This window comes from Tursiops truncatus, chromosome 11 (genome assembly GCF_011762595.2).
Source record: "Tursiops truncatus isolate mTurTru1 chromosome 11, mTurTru1.mat.Y, whole genome shotgun sequence".
NCBI classification, from domain to species: domain Eukaryota; kingdom Metazoa; phylum Chordata; class Mammalia; order Artiodactyla; family Delphinidae; genus Tursiops; species Tursiops truncatus.
The window spans coordinates 47,925,104-47,940,261 of NC_047044.1; the positions used below are offsets into that span (position 1 = coordinate 47,925,104).

Genomic DNA, 15,158 nt, shown 5'->3' on the forward strand with positions numbered 1-15,158 from the left:
GAAGAATACAGAAGTACTGCTGAATTAAGCTGAGTGTATAAAAGAAATTTCCAGGAACTTTTCAAAATTTCCTTTCTGGAATTGGTAAGTGCCTATTTATTACTGGTGAAGTAAAGAAAGAACTGTTTTCAGGTGTTTATCTATGCACAAATTGTTTTGGTTTTGTGTCCAAAACAGTACTGTAATCATTTTAGTTATCTATTTCTGCATAACAAATTACCACAAAATTTAGTGGTTTAAAACAATAATAAGCATTTATCTCTCATGGTTTCTGTGAGGAATTAGGGAGCGGCTTAGCTGGATGTTTTGGCTGGAGGGGTGGTTTCATGAGGTTGCAGTCAAGATGTTGACCAGGGCCACAATCATCTGAAGGCTTAACAGGGGCTGGAGGATCTGCTTCCAAGATGGCACACTTACATGGCAGGCAAATATGTGCTGGTTGACAGGAGACCTCAGTTCCTCAAGATGTGTACTGCTCTGTAGGGTTGCTTGAGTGTGTTTACAACATGGTAGTTGACTTCCTCCAGAACAAGTGATTCAAGTAAGCAATGTGGAAGTTGCTATGTTTTTCCATGACCTAACCTCAGAAGTCACACACCATCACTTCCACCATGTTCAACGAGTCACATAAACCAATTCTTACATAGCATGTCAAGAGAGTACAGAAGAGCATAGATACCAGAAGGTAAGAATCATTGGGAAAAATCTTGGGTTTCCCTGGTGGCGCAGTGGTTGAGAGTCCGCCTGCTGATGCAGGGGACACGGGTTCGTGCCCTGGTCCAGGAAGATACCACATGCCGCAGAGCGGTTGGGCCTGTGAGCCATGGCCGCTGAGCCTGCATGTCCAGAGCCTGTGCTCCGCAACGGAAGAGGCCACAACAGTGAGAGGCCTGCATACCGCAAAAAAAAAAAAAAAAAAAAATCATTGGGAAAAATCTTGAAGGCTGACTGTCACAGTGAAAATTATCAGGGTTACCTTAAAATCTCCCACCAACTTTGAATTGGTTACTAATGTGCACTAAAAAGTGCTTTGCAAATTATCGAGTGGTGCAAAAATGGAAGTAGCATTTAACAAAATGGCCTGATAAGTGGATAAATAACATTTCCCTCCAAATATTATGAACAAAGTATAGCATCATGTTGCATAAAGCAAATAAGTAAATATTGTCAAATCTGTTTCATAAGATTATAAACATCCTCTACTTTTGGTGGGGAATGAGATCAGATAATTGAAAAAAAAAGATGGAGGAAGGGAAATATTGGAGAACAGAATAATAGGGTCCGGGACGGGGTTGGGGGGGGGGGGAAGTAGTAGAGAAGGAGAAGGGAAAGAAATGGGGATAAAAGGGATGAAAGAAGACAAATAGGAGAGATAATAGCAGAAGATATAGAAGACAAAGATATGGAAATAAGCAAAAGAAATGTAGGAAAAAGAGATGATCTGTTAAAAAGAGACAGGAAAGGGGGAAAAGATCAGGAGGAGGGGAGAGAGAGTTTTTTAAAAAAAGCAAAATAGTGATTAGCTTTCTCATTCTTTTCCTCTGTCAAGGCCTTTTCCACCTCAGAACAGGGCCAGGGACTTGTAGCTTCTCTCTTGGTTTTTCTCACTGTTTTTCCTGGCTTCCCTGGAGTTCCCTTTAAGGCCTGGTTCCATTTAAGGCCTCATTCCCTTTAAGGCCTGGTTCCCTTTAATGCTTGATTTTCAGCTTGTTGCTCAGACTGGGTTGGCTAAGGGTGTCTGAAGAGGAGAGAGGAATGACCATTTTATTTAATATCCAACTTGTTCTTCTTAAAGACACATTATCTTGTTAGATAATATTTTTCTAAAAGTATCAAAAATATAATACATCAGAAAGAAGAAAAACTGGCACAGGCAAATGACTTTCTTCGAGAATTTTGGTTCTGTAAACAATTATTACCATATTTGGCTTTGGTTCCCTTTGTGTTCCTGCAGATTAGTATAGTTCATTTTGGGTTTTTGATTCAGGGTTCATTTTAGTTCAGGTTCCTGATTCAATTTACGTTTCTGTGATTGAACCAAAGTTCCAGTTAAAAAAGTACTCAGTGGGCTAGGCTAGATTCCTTAGCCAATACTTTTTTTTAAAACATGAGAACATTACATAATACGTGCGTCAATAATGTTTGACTTCTAGATTTAAGGGAAATTTGGATAAACATTTTTCATATATTAAAATATTAAATAAGTAAATTGATTTTTTTCATATATTTTCAGTGTACTTTCTGATGTACAAGTTAACTCACAAAAGTAAATTTAAACAAAGTAGCTTATATAATATGCAACCTTCTTTTTCGACTGTCTCTTGCCCCTCTCTTCCCAAACTGGTTTCTTTTGCAAAAAACGATTTAAATTAAAAATTTTTTCAAATATGGAATAAATTCAAAAAGTTCAAAATTTACCCCTCTTGGAATTCATTTGGACTTCTTGAATTTGTGGTTAGGATCATTCACTTGGGAAAATTCTCAGGTCTTATCTCATCAGATATTGTTTCATTCTCACTCTTTTTTCCTTCTGGAACTCTGATTAGAGGCATGTTACTTTCTCACTATCTTCCATGTCTTTTAATCTTTCTTTCATGTGTTACATCTCTTTGCCTCTTTGTGCTTCTTTCTAAACAAGTTATTCTGGTCTATCCTCCATTTCAACAATTCTTTCTTTCTTTTTCTTTTTGGCCTGGGTATTTTATTTTTTTAGTTTATTTTTGGCTGCGTTGGGTCTTCGTTGCTGCGTGGAGGCTTTCTCTAGTTGCGGCGAGCAGGAGCTACTCTTCATTGCGGTGCATGAGCTTCTCATTGCGGTGGCTTCTCTTGTTGCAAAGCAGCGGCTCTAGGCGCGCAGGCTTCAGTAGTTGTGGTGCACAGGCTTAGTTGCTCCTCGGCATGTGGGATCTTCCTGGACCAGGGCTCAAACCTGTGTCCCCTGCATTGGCAGGCGGATTTTTAACCACTGCGCCACCAGGGAAGTCCCCTTTTTAAAAGTTTTTATTGGAGTATAGTTGATTTACAATGTTGTGTTAATTTCAGGTATACAGCAAAGTGAGTCAGTTATACATATATCCATTCTTTTTGATTGTTTTTTAGATTCTTTTCCCATACAGGCCATTACAGAGTATTGAGTAGAGTTCTCTGTGCTATACAGCGGGTTCTTATTAGTTATCTATTTTATACATATTAGTGTGTATATGTCAGTCCCAATCTCCCAGTTTATCCCTCCCCTCCCCTCCAATCTCCTGGTTACCATAAGTTTGTTTCCTACATTCATGACTCTACTTCTGTTTTCAACAATTCTTTCTTTAGGTATGCCTAACAAGCTGTTAAAACCATCCATTTAGTTTTTAATTACAGTTATTATAGTTGTCAGTTTTTGAGGTTCTATTTGATTCTTTTAAAAAATCTGCTTGGTTATTCTATATGGTTTCTTATTATCTGGATTTATTTTCAAGCTCGACTTTTAAAAATTATTTATTTATTTATTTATTTTTGGCTGCATTGGGCCTTTGTTGCTGTGCATGGGCTTTTCCTAGTTGCAGCGATCGGGGGCTACTCTTTGTTGCCGTGTGCGGGCTTCTCATTGTGGTGGCTTCTCTTGTTGTGGAGCACGGGCTCTAGGCGCCTGGGCTTCAGTAGTTGCAGCACACGGGCTCAGTAGTTGTGGCTCGCGGGCTCTATAGTGCAGGCTCAGTAGTTCTGGCACATGGGCCTAATTGTTCTGCGGCATGTGGGATCTTCCCGGACCAGGGCTCAAACCCGTGTACCCTGCATTGGCAGGCGGATTCTTAACCACTGCGCCACCAGGGAAGTCCCTTGACTTTTATTTAATAGAGTAATCATAGTCATTTTGTAATCTGTGTCTGATAATTCCAGTATCAGAGGTTTTGCAGCTCTGTTTCTGTTATTTCTGCTGGTTTTTGCTTTAGTGCTTTGTCTCCTAAATGACTATGAGCTACTCATTTTCTTTAGAAAATTATTTGTGAGCATTCTTTGAGGCCCTGGACGATGGTGGGTTCTTCCAGTGGGGATTTTTATGTTTGCCTTGGCTGTGCCTGGGACCACTATCAGTTCTTGACTTTTTCTTGGATCATTCAGGTTGTGTGAATTTGTAAATCCTCATGAGGGCTATCTGTTATTACAACTCATCAGGGGAATTCCTTTCCTTTATTCTTGCTTTCTCTGGGGCAGGAGTTGTGGGATTTATTCTTATACCAAAGGTTCATCCTTTTACCAGTCCTCGGGGATCTGAGTGTCCTATTTAATTCCCCAGGTAGGCTCTGGGCTTTGGCTTCTGTTCTTCCACATTTCCTGAGGCCACGGAAACCAAGGCTGAGATTGGTGAGGTTTGGCAAATGCCCTCAGTGTCCTATTCACTTCTGGGTTCCTACATTCACCAAGAGTTAGGCTTAATAATTTCTTCTTAACATTCCTTTGATGCTTTTAAGATTTTACTAGTATTTTATCTAGTATTTTCAGTTGGAGGGTTGTTCCAATTATTTAGCCCACTCTATTACTGGAAATGGAAGTCCTGGTAAAAATTCAACAAGTACAAAAGGGTATAGGGTAATAAGTCTCCCTGTTATTCCTGTCTTCCTGATTACCATATGATCATCTCAGTAGGTGCTGAAAGAGCATATAAAATTCAGAACTCTTTTACACACTCACCCACTCACATATACAGACTCTTAGAAAACTACGAATAGAAGGGAAACTTTAAAAGCCTGACAATGGTTTACATCATACTTTAGAGGTGAAAGTTTGGAGGCATTCTTGTTCAAGTTAAGAGCCAGTTAAGAGCCAGACTAAGAGGCTTCTAGCACCACTTCTATTCAATGTTGTATTGTATAGCAAATGCAATAAGAGAAGGAAGAGAATTAATATATAGAAGAGGAAAATAAAAACTTTCTCTTATTTGTAAAGGATATGATTGTCTATAGAGACCATCTAAAAATTCAGCAGGTTTGTAAGACACAATAGCATTCTTATATTGATAATTATTGTTTAGAAAATTAGTAGAAAAATATATAATTCATAATAGTAACAGAACAATAAGATATCTTTGAATAAATCTAACAAAGTATCTGTGATACTTTATGGAGAAAATAGAACATCACTGAATCACATTAAAGAAGATCTGAATAAATAGAACTATATACCAATTTTGAGAGAAGGAAGATTGAATATTATAATTATGTCATTTTCTCCAAATCAATCTACAAATTCAGTGTTTTCTGTGGAACTTGTCAAGGTGATACGAAAATTCATTAGAAAGAACAAAAGTTAAGCCAATTTTGAAGAATAATTTGAGGGACTTGCTTACTATAAACCTAAGGTAACTAAAATAATATCATATTTATGCAAAGATATAGAAATACAGTCATCCCTCAGTATCCATGGGAGATAGGTTCAAGGACCTCCCCAATACCAAAATTCACAGATGCTCAAGTCCCTTATATAAAAGGGCATAGTATTTGCATATAATGTATGCATGTATGCACATCCTCCTGTATACTTTAAATCATCTCTAGATTACTTATAATACCTAATACAATGTAACTGCTATGTAAATAGTTGCTGGTGCACGACAAATTCAAATTTTGCTTTTGAAATGTTCTGGAATTTTTTTTCCCAAATATTTTCAATTTGTGGTTGGTTTAATACCTGCATATGGAACTCACAGTATAGAGGGCCCACTATACATATATGTAACAGAATAGAAAGCCTAGAAAAGAGCCATATATGTTTAGAGATATAGCATATGACGTTACAAATAATTGGGAACAGGACAAACTATTCAAAATATTGTCATGGAATGGATGGCTATCCACACAGAAAAGAAAACTGTCACACTGTACACTACAGTGTTAATTGCAGGGGGATTAAAGACCTAAATATGGGACTTCCCTGGTGGTGCAGTGGTTAGGAGTCTGCCTGCCAATGCAGGGCACACGGGTGCGAGCCCTGGTCCGGGAAGATCCCACATGCCGCGGAGCAACTAAGTCCGCGTGCCACAACTGCTAAGCCTGTGCTCTAGAGCTTGTGAGCCACATTACTGAGTCCACGTGCCGCAACTACTGAAGCCCACGCACCTGGAGCCTGTGCTCCGCATCAAGAGAAGCCACTGCAATGAGAAGCCCGCGCACGGCAATGAAGAGTGGCCCCTGCTCGCCGCAACTAGAGAAAGCCCACACGGAACAACGAAGACCCAACGTAGCCAATAAATAAATAAATAAATAAATAAACAAATAAAATTTTTTAAAAAAGACCTAAATGTGAAAAGCCTTTAACATTTTAGGACATTTTAGGAGAAAATGTAAGAAATATGTTTTTGATCTTGGGACAGGGAAGGATCTGTTGACTAAGACAATCAAAAGCATACACCATAAAGGCAAAGATTGATAAAATAAAAAACCTTTGCTTAACAAAGACACCGTAATCAAAGTTGAAAGAAAAGTTCAGAATGGGAGAAAATATTTATATCACATACAACTAATATAAGATTTATATTCTAAATATATAAAGTACCCCTACAAATAAAAAAGAAAAAGACAAGCAAATCTAATAGAAAAATGGGCAAAGATATGAACCAGCTGTTTAGAGAAGTGGCTAAGGTAGTGGGTAGTGCAGCTTTAAGGAAAATCTATGTATGTGCACAAGAGTTTTCATCATAGCACCGTGTATAATAGGAAAACACTGGCACATCCTAAATGTCTCTCGGTAGAAGAATGAACAAATGGAAGTATAATATATTCATAAGCTGGAATACCATACCTCCATCAAAATAAGTAAACTAGAACTACAGACATCAGTAATTATAAATATAAGATTTTTTTAAGTCAAAAAACAAAGCAAAACCAAGCTGCAGAGTGATAATACAGTATCAGGCAATTTATATACAGGTTGAAAACTACTGCATAGTGCTCCATATTACTGATGATTTCTTCAAATTTAATATTATAAACATGTCCATGGTAACGATAAACTTTTTTTTTTTTTTTTTTTTTGCGGTACGCGGGCCTCTCACTGTTGTGGCCTCTCCCGTTGCAGAGCACAGGCTCCGGACGCGCAGGCTCAGCAGCCATGGCTCATGGGCCCAGCCGCTCCGCGGCATGTGGGATCTTCCCAGACCGAGGCACGATCCCGCGTCCCCTGCATCGGCAGGCGGACTCTCACCCACTGCGCCACCAGGGAAGCCCCGATAAACTTTTTTTTTTTTTTTTTTTTTCCCGATAAACTTTTAATTAAGGGTAATGGCTATATCTGAGTAGGGAGCAAGGGGAATGGAATCTGGGAGAAGTATATAAGGGACTTGCCTGTACTGATGCATTTCCTTTCCCCCCTCCAATTATATAAGTGTAGCAAAATGTTCAGATTTGATAAAGACCAATGGCAAATAATACACAGGTGTTTAATATATACTATATTAACTATCTATTAAATATAAGATATAATATAAATTAAATATATGTAATACTGTCTAGTATGTTTGGCATATTTCATAAGAAATCATCGAATGAAACCCTATAATCAATTAGGATGATTCAACGTCAGGAAATATATTAATGTAATTCATCACATTAGTAAACTCAACTGGTAAATTAAAGAAGTGCTTAAGAATATAATGAGCAAGAAATGGGTAAGATTTATAAAAAGAAACCCAACAAAACTTTAACTGAGGACACAAGGCAAGACTGGAATAACGAGAGAAATGACCATGTCCTAAGGTAGGACAACTTATATTGTAAAATTACCAATCCTCTCCAAGGTGATATGGAAACAATGCAATTCCAATTGGAACTTTGATGTTTTGAGTATTTCAAATTAATGAGTAAGAGGGGGAGCAGGACAATTGGCTATCCATGAGGAAAAGAGTAAAGTTTGTCTTATCTTACCCAACTTATAAAACTAAGTTTCAATTTGATTAAAGAGCCCAATGTCAAAAAAAAAAAAAATTATAGGGCTTCCCTGATGGCGCAGTGGTTGAGAGTCTGCCTGCTGATGCAGGGGATGTGGGTTCGTGCCCTGGTCCGGGAAGATCCCACGTGCTGGGGAGCGGCTAGGCCCGTGAGCCATGGCCGCTGAGCCTGCGCGTCCGGAGCCTGTGCTCCGCAACAGGAGAGGCCACAACAGTGAGAGGCCCGCGTACCGCAAATAAATAAATAAATAAATAAAATTATAAAATCGTTGGAAGGACATGTGAAAGAAGTCTTTTAAAATCCTGGAGTGAGGGACTTCCCTGGTGGTCCAGTGGTTAAGACTCTGCACTCTCAATGCACGGCGCCTAGATTCGATCCCTGGTCAGGGAACCAGATCCTGAACACTGCAACTAAGAGCCCGTGTGCTGCAACTAAAGGAACCCACATGCCGCCATTAAAAAAGATCCCGCAAGTGGCAGTGAAGATCCCACGTGCCGCAACTAAGACCCGCAGCAGCCAAATAAATGAAAAAAAAAAAATCCTGCAGTGAGAATTACCTTTCTGCACATGATATTAGAATCTTTTTCTAACAGACTCACAGACATAGAGAACAGACATGTGGTTTCCAAGGGTGAGGGGGGCAGGATGGAATGGGAGTTTGGGGTTAGCAGATGTAAACTATTGTATATGGAATGGATAAACAACAAGGTCCTACTGTATGGTACAGGGAACTATATTCAATATCCTGTGATAAACCATAGTGGAAAAGAATATATCTATATCTATACCTATATATCTATATATCTATATAACTGAATCACTTTGCGGTTCAGCAGAAATTAATGCAACATTGTAAATCAAGTATACTTCAATAAAAAATAATCTTTTTCTATAAGGAAAAGATTGACAGATTTCACTGTATAAAAAACTTTAGTATGCTTTAAGACAGATTAAAACAAAACAAAATGAAAAATTAAAGAGTGGAAGAAAATAATCACTGCAGATAAATGATTTCTGTCCATCCTGGTCAGTGAGCTCCTATGAATTGCTAACATTTATCAGGCATTTCTCTTTGTGCCTGGCATTGTTCTAAGTGCTTTTTAATTTTAAGCCATTTAAAATTCCACAACAACCCTACGGGGTAGGTTCTAGCGTCATCGTCATTTTATTGGTGAGGAAACAAGTACAGAGAGGTTAATTAACTTCTCCAACGTCATGTATCTACTAAGGGGTGGAGATGGGATTTGAATCCAGCTAGGCTGGCTCCAGCTTCTGTTCTCTCAACTACTCTCTTGCTTATAAAGCAAAAGCGAACAAACAAATAAGCAAAAAGAACAACCCAAGTGAAGAATAAGAAAAAGGAAAGAAGAAATTTCATGGAGGAAGAAATACAGTGGTTTACAAAAGTGTGAAAATATGCTAAACCTCATGAGTCATCCAAGAAACGAAAATTAAAAGAACATGAAATGTCACCTTTTGCCCTCTAGAGTGGTAAAAAAATTTTATTTTTTAAAAGACTGTAATAAGGAGATAACATTAAAACTAAAAAATTGAAATATGGTAATTGGTAAGAATTTGTAGATACTGACACTTATACTTTGGTGGTGGGAAATAGGTGGCTTTGACACTTTAAGGAAGGCAATTTGGCGGTATTAATCAAAATGAAATTCGCACACCTTTAGATTAGCAATTTACTTTTTGGAATTTAGTTAACTATTCTTTCAGCAATATACACAGATGTGATGGAGCTATACAACAGTGTGACTGAAACATTAGAAATAGTGCAGTGGATCTATATGTTCTGATATGAGAAAGTATCCAGAGTAATGGGTATAGCTGATATATTTGGGTTAAAAAATGCATACGTCTGTGTCAAGAGCAAGCCTCTCTGTATACTCTCGGGGACTGGTGCTTTTCTCAGAGTCTCTGTGGTGGTTTTCTAGAATACCCCTGACTTTTCTAGTCTTAGTCCCTCCACAGGAGGGATTAGTATTGAGTGTCTGCCGGGGTTGCCTGTACTTATGACCCCTCTGGACACAAGGGTCCCTTCTCCAGCTCAGATTGTCTTCGATGTTGCTAGTAAATGTTTGTCCCTTTGCCCCAGTTCCCACTGCTGATGTAGGTTTGCTCACGTAGATGTATTTTTATTTCCTGGGTCATTTCAATGAGATTATAGGAGAGAGGCAGCTGGAAACACGTGTTCAAGCCACTGTATCACCTGTAATGTTTTTCATACCTTCTTTTCCCCTACATTTCCTCTAACTACTTAGGGATATTTTGGGAGTTGTAATGCCAAATAGCTAAACATTTGGAAGAGTGTATATCTGGAATTTTGCCAGAACCAATTAAAAAAGCAAAGTTTTGATAGAGAAACTGATAGAGTGTGGTAAAAATGAATGAAAACTTATTTAAGGAACATAGTTTATTTCGCATAGTTAGAATGGACTTTATCTGTCCGCTTAAGACTGTGCAAGGATTTTTATTGAATTCAGCTCTTTTACTGTACCTGAAGGGACAGTGTGCTCAAGGATCAGACTGTGATACCAGTGACTAAAATAGGTCTGTTTTTAAAGAGCATGTGATATATGGTGATTATCATTCAATAAAGCCAGCAGGAAGCAAGGAGATGGAAATGGTCCCAATGAAGACAAGAAGGTATTGTCACTCATTAACAGGGAACATATCCATCAGCCTTGCAAATAATTAGAGATATTAAAAATCACAACTGAAAGAGCATATGGGGAGCTCTGCATTAAAAAAATAAGTTCCTATTTGTATATTTCACCTGAGTTTATAATGTGCTTTCACATACATCATCTCATAGAATCCTTACAACCATCCAGGTGAGGTGAGCAGTGTATTATTATCCCTACTGTGTAGATGAAGAAATTGCTAGTCAAGTGGTTAAATGATTTAAGGTCACACATTTAGTTAGTAGAAATTATCATATATAAAAGCTTTTAAATCAGATCAGCTTTTTAAAAAATTTTAATTAATTAATTTATTTAGGCTGCATTGGGTCTTCACTGCTGCATGCGGGCTTTCTCTAGTTGCAGTGAGCAGGGGCTACTCTTTGTTGTGATGAGCGGGCTTCTCTTGTGGAAAACGGGCTCTAGGCGCATGGGCTTCAGTAGTTGTAGCATGTGGGCTCAGTAGTTGTGGCTCATGGGCTCTAGAGCACAGGTTCAGTAGTTGTAGTACATGGGCTTAGTTGCTCCGCGGCATGTGGGATCTTCCCAGACCAGGGATCGAACCCGTGTCCCCTGCATTGGCAGGTGGATTCTTAACCACTGTGCCACCAGGGAAGTCCCCAGTTTTTTTTTTTTAATATGAAACTTTCAACAGCTATAGGGGCAAATTAATACATGGTGATATTTTAGCACATTACTAAGTTTTTTCACATAAAAGACCAAACTAATGTAATTCGTTGAACTTTCATAATATTTCCATTGAGATTCAATCACAATGGCAAACCCTGAAATTGGCCATCAATCCTGAAATTCCTAAAAATGCTGGGAGACATACCAAACTTCTTTTCCCCAGCCTAAGAGAAACTAGTAAAGCAAAGGAGAGCATAGGCTTATATGCTAATTCAAAGTGTGGTGTCCTGTTCTTCATCTATTCATTTTCCATTTTACTGATTTTCTTGAGAATCTGTGTTTGTAGGTGAATAGGAGTAAGCTGAACACAGTTGATTAACAAGCATTTGTTGAACATCCCTTATGTACCTAATGAATAAAGAAATGTACATAGCACTTAACAAAACATCTGGGGTGATATAAGAGAAAAAAGAAGTGGTCATGATTCCTGAGAAACATAGAATGTAAATAGGCAGAAATAAAGTCAAGGAGAAAAAACACAAAATGATATGTGGAGAAGTATGAAATAATTTAGGCCATATAAAATACATCACTAATAGGAGAAACAGAGTAAATGGTCAAAGCAGAACTGGGCCAGTCTTAGAAAACTATCTTCAGTTGGTGAATGCTGAACCAAAATTTGGAATTGGTTTTAGTCTAGGATTAATGGACATGAGTGAGATTGACTTCTTCGGTGTGGCAGGAAGCATGGGGCCAAGGGAAGGATGGTAAGTACAAAGGGATTGCCAGGAGAGATAAACACATATCTCTAGTGACTTGGGAAGTGATTTAAAGAAGTGAATCTGGAGAGACAAACTTAAATACACAATCTGTGACTCGTTTTTTTAAAAACAAATCCTTTAAAAATGTTAGGGAAGGCTTGTTGTTTGAGAAGAACCATGTTCTGCATGAAACTGTTTGAAATTTGTTTTTGTTTTGTTTGGTTTTAATTTTTACTTTATATTGGAGTATCGTTGATTAACCATGTTGTGTTATTTTTAGGTGTACAGCAAAGTGATTCAGTTATACATATACATGTATCTATTCTTTTTCAAATTCTTTTCCCATTTAGGTTGTTACAGAATATGGAGCAGAGTTCCCTGTGCTATACAGTATCCTTGTTGGTTATCTATTTTAAATATAGTAGTGTGTACATGTCAACCCCAAACTCCCATTTTATCCCTCCCCCCACCATCTTTCCCCTTTGGTAACTGTAATGAAACTTGTTTTTGGTATTGATGATAGTGGGTAGCAGAGCTTAAATAAAAGACAAGTAGCCAATATATATAATACATCAATAATCATATACTTAACAAATTAGTGCAACATACAAATGTCTCATTTCTGTAAGCTGATAAGTAATTGAAATAACATGGACACTTTTTGGACCATGTGTATATTTGAGATGTGCAGGTGCGCATCAAGGAGGCAGTTGTGATAAGCTCTTGACTTGGAGTCAGTGGCCTGGGCTTCAGATCTTGGCTCTAATATTGATACTTAATATACCTATAACTTGGGGTAGGCTGCTTAGATGTATTCAAAGTCAATGTTACAGGTTTCTGTGAGGATCAAATAAGATAATGTACGTGGAATTACCTGGCCTATGGTAGACACTCAATGTGTTTTTCTAGCTTTATTGTTTGCCCCAAGAAGTGGTGGGTCTTTATAGAGAAGTTGTAAGGCTTGGGTGGGAAAAGAGATGAAGATGGAACATCTTTTAGGTAAAGCATGAAGCATGTCTTTTATATCCTTTCCATAGACGCATTCAGTATGTTCCATAACTCTAAACATCACTCCTTTTCTGAAAGTGGTCTGGGTGGAAATAGGCTTGCTCTTAGCCAATCACAAGGATTGACATTTTACTGCACAAACATTTACAAAAAATAGCTTCCCCCCCCCTCAGAACTTAGTTTATTATAGAAAATTTTGGAAAATCCAGAATGTGAAGACCATCTGTAATCGCACTAGCCAGAGAAAACTATTTTGGTGAATTTTCTTCCGATCTCTTTTATATAACATATATCTAAATTGGAATCAACCATACATATCTTTTGTAACCTGATTCTTTTCATCTTTCACTATACAGAAAGCATATTCTTATGTCATTGTACATAAGAATATTTTAATGTAATTTTGAATGGCTATGTAGTATCCTACCAATCTACCAATAATTCATCTAATTTTTCCCTATTTTAGAGGCTATTTAGAATATTTGCCATAATACATAGCACTGTAACGATATGTAAATCCCTGATTTCTTTAAAATAGATGCCAAGAAATGGAATTATTACTTCAAAAATTAAAACCCCTTTAAGCCTCTTAATTCATATTGAAAAAGTAGCCTGTGGAAAGGCTGTACTCCTGTCAGCAGTGTATGAGACTCAGTATTTCCTAGAACCCCAAGCATTTCTGTGAAGACTTCCTTCACAAGTGATTGCCACGCCTATCTGTGCTGATTAATTTCTGGAAACCTTTATTAATCATCATTTACTAAAAATTATTGCCATTATATTTAAGGCTTTTCATTTCTTGCTTATCTTCCTCATAATTTACATGTTTTCTTTTAAAAACAGCAAACCAGTAAAAGCGTTAATAAAACTAAAATGGAGATTTAATTTCTTAGATTAAAATTAAGACAGGCTGACAAATTCAGACTTGTGGGAAGACTGGATGGATGGTTGCCTGGGAAATATTTTATGAATCGTTGTTTTTAAAACCTCCAGAGCCAGGAAGAAGGGGCTGATTAGCTGGGATGGGCTACCATATTCCCATTTCATATATTTCTAGAAATAGTACAGTTTTGTGCATGTGTTAAATGGTCCAAAATTAATTTATGATGATAAAACCAGGAGATGAGTTGCTTTAGGCAAATTTGGTCCCCTGACCTATGTTGGTGCGTTTAGTCATGAACCTCTGTTAAGTAGGATGAGCAGTCCTTCACCAATCTCTTATGTGTTTGTATTTACCTGTGTATATGTCTGTCTCCTTCACTGGCTAGTAGAGTTCCTTGAGATGGAGAATGAGTGTTTTCATGTTAGTTTTAGAGCTGTAGGACTGGAGAACAATATCTGTAAGAGAATCATGTAGATGAATGATTACTTGATGGCTGGCTAGTAAAGGACTTTTTGAGCATAATAGCAGTGGAAGAAAACCCAAAGGAAATTATTAAAAGATTTGAATATATGAAAAGTTAAAATGTGTCTATACTGCCCCCTCCTCCATAAACATCCAAGCCCATAAACAAACTTACATGAAAAAACAAATAGGGAAATATAGTTTCAATAAAATCAACAGCAAGAGATTTAACACCTTTACTATATAAAGAACTAATAAAAATCAATAAGAAAACTATTGAGCCCAGTAGTTAAATGGACAAAGGACAAGAATACATAATTCACCAAAGAGAAAATAGAAATGACTAACAAATATTAAAACTGCCCAACTTTACTTTTTTCAAATTTTTTTATCGTGGTAAAATACACAGAACTTTCATCATCTTAATCATTTTTAAGTGTACAGTTCAGTGGCCTAAAACTGTTTTAATTGAAGAAATGCAGAACAAAATAATCAGATACCATTTTTGATTATTAAATGAAAAAAATCTCTTCAAAAATGATAATAAACCTAGCAAAAGCAGAGTTAATAGAAATGTATTTTGGTACAACCTTTCTGGAAAGCAATTTGGGAATATGTATCAAAATCTTGAAAGTATATTAACGCATATATGTGGAATCTAGAAAAGTGATACAGATGAACCTGTTTGCATAGCAGAAATAGAGACATAGATGTAGAGAACAAATGTATGGACACCAAGGGGGGAAAGGGGGAGATGGGATGAATTGGGAGATTGGGATTGACATATATACACTAACTA

General features: G+C 37.4%; 1 long non-coding RNA gene across 1 annotated transcript in view; it reads left to right on the top strand.

Annotated features, from left to right (window-relative positions):
* The first annotated feature begins 541 nt into the window (after nt 1-541).
* The window catches only part of LOC141275849 (uncharacterized), a 123,340-nt gene continuing 108,723 nt past the window's right edge, over nt 542-15,158 (top strand). The window contains exon 1 of the long non-coding RNA XR_012324295.1: nt 542-685. This is a non-coding gene — a long non-coding RNA (uncharacterized lncRNA). The remainder of the gene's footprint in view (nt 686-15,158) is intronic.